At 40.7% G+C, this 2,429-nt stretch overlaps 1 pseudogene; it reads left to right on the forward strand.

The window, feature by feature from the left end:
• Nucleotides 1-1,130: 1,130 nt before the first annotated feature.
• LOC132012004 (ubiquitin-conjugating enzyme E2 C-like) lies at nucleotides 1,131-1,677 on the forward strand (annotated as a pseudogene).
• The last annotated feature ends 752 nt before the right edge of the window (nucleotides 1,678-2,429 follow it).

The raw sequence follows: 2,429 nt of genomic DNA on the forward strand, positions 1-2,429 counted from the left end.
CTTTTATATAATATTTTGGACTGAATTGTGTCCCCATAAAATTTGCATGTTGAAGTCCTAACCTCTAGTACTTCAAAATGTGACAGTATTTGGGGAAAGAGTCTTTACAGAGGTAATGAAGGTAAAATGAGGTTGTAAGTGTAGGCGCTAACCTAATATGACTCATGTGTTTATACGAAGAGGAGATAAGGGCACCGACATGCACAGAAAAAAGACCATGGGAAGACAAATAGAGAGAATGGCCACTTAAAAGCCAGTGAGAGATATTTTAGAAGAAATCAACTCTGTTGACACCTTGATTGTAGAATTCTTGTCTCCAGAACAAGAGGAAATAAATTTCTGTTGTTTGATCCTGCAGGCTGTGGTATTTTGTTATAGCAGCCCTAGAAAACTAATATATACACTTTATTCTATTTGCTTCCCACAGCATCCTATAAAGAAAAATAAGTATCATCCTCCCCTTTTTATAGAAGGTAAAAGTAAGACTCAAAAAAAAAAAAATTTGAAGGATGCCATTTGAAGCAGAAAATCAACCCACAGATGAATGTGCTTTAACAGCAACTAGAGGCAATAGGTTTGTAGTCTGATCTCCATACATTAAATATGCATTCTAGTTCCCTGTGTTATTTACTAAACTGATTCTAGGGTGCCTGGGTGGCTCAGTGGGTTAAGCCTCTCCCTTCAGCTTGAATCATGATCTCAGGGACCTGGGATCAAGCCCTATATTGGGCTCTCTGCTCAGCAGGAATCCTGCTTCCCCCTCTCCCTCTACCTGCCTCTCTGCCTACTTGTGATCTCTCTCGGTAATAATAAATAAATAAGTAAACAAACAAACAAACTGATTCTAATTGTCTATTGTGTGCCAGGCTTTGTGATCTGTGCTGAGGATCCAGAACATAGTTCTTGGCCTGTAGAAGTTCTTGATTTTTGGAGAAGATGCACACAAAATACATTCATTCATTCAATATACTGTATTGGAAATATTCACTACATCGAATTGTCATAAGTCTAGACACATGAGTAACTCTGCCGAGAAGAAATAAAAGCCTTGCCAGTGGACATGAGGGCCTGCAGCCCTATAGTTGCAGTCATGCTCCCCAAGCTCTTGTGTCCCTGCCAGCACCTCCCAGATGGCTTCCCAGAATTTAGACCCAGCCTCCACCAGCGTTGTCACCACCCGCAAAGGAGCCAAGGCAGCTGGAGCACTGCCCGCTCCATGGGCAAGAGGTTACAGCAGGAGCTGATGATGCCTGGTAACAAAGGAATTTCTGTCTTCCCTAAATCAGACAATCTTTTCAAATGCAGGGACCATCCATAGAACAGCAGGCACAATATAGGAAGATCTGAGGTATAAACTCTCCCTGGAGTTCCCCAGTGGCTACCCTTAAAACAAATCCGTGGTACAATTCCTCACATCTGCTATGATCCCAACATCCACACCCAGGGTGACATCTGCCTGGACATCCCGGAGGATACGTGGTCCACCCTGTGTATGTCAGCACCATCCTACTATCCATCCGGAGCCTGCTAGAAGAACCCAACATTCACAGCCCTTTGAACACACATGCTACTGAGCTCTGGAAACAAAAACCAAAACAAAAACAAAAAGAACCCATAACCTTTAAAAAGTATCTGCAAGAAACAAACTCAAAACAGGTCTCCAGCCAAGAACCCTGACTCCTCCCTTGTATTGTCTTTTTAGCTTTCCCTTACATGATCTGTCCTTTCCTTTATTTCTATATGACTGTTATTTTAAGTTGTGTTGTCAATTTTCTTTGTGATTTTGTTTTTTAAATCAAGTTTCCAGTTGAGCCCTTGTGATAAATAATATTAAATAAATACATTCTGGGATTAAAAAAAAAAAAAGTCTTACAGAAAAATAATTCATCTGAGCCTTGAAGCATGAGGCGGTGTGACAAAACAACGGCTGATCACTTCTCAAACGGAGACAAGGACCTATGTTACTGTTTCATCACTAGCTGGGCAAATAGGCAGATGACCAAAGAAACGTGAACTGAGGCCCCCTGAGCCACTTCAGGTTTTCATCCAGACTAGCCTGGACATGTTGCTCCCCAGAACACAGCATGGTTACTGCTTCCAGCAGAGTTACCTGAAAAGAGTGAAAACCCCGTCAATCCCGATGATAGACTGACTAACTGAACAACTGGCTTACACTTGCCCATTGATTTTTAATCTGACCTGGTAATACTACCAAGCTCTTCCCTTGGGAATGTATATGAAGATAAATGAGGTAATTTATGCCATAAGGTTCTGAACTCCTTAGAAGAAAAATGTTACAATAAATTTACAGTTATATTATATATTCTTTAATAAATATTTGATTGGATGTGCATAGAATATCTATGATCCCTTAAGAGATTTAGAGGAAGATAGCCAAGAAAAGACCTATAAGCCTTAAACTGCCAAAA

Source organism: Mustela nigripes, chromosome 1 (assembly GCF_022355385.1).
Source record: "Mustela nigripes isolate SB6536 chromosome 1, MUSNIG.SB6536, whole genome shotgun sequence".
Classification (NCBI taxonomy): Eukaryota; Metazoa; Chordata; class Mammalia; order Carnivora; family Mustelidae; genus Mustela; species Mustela nigripes.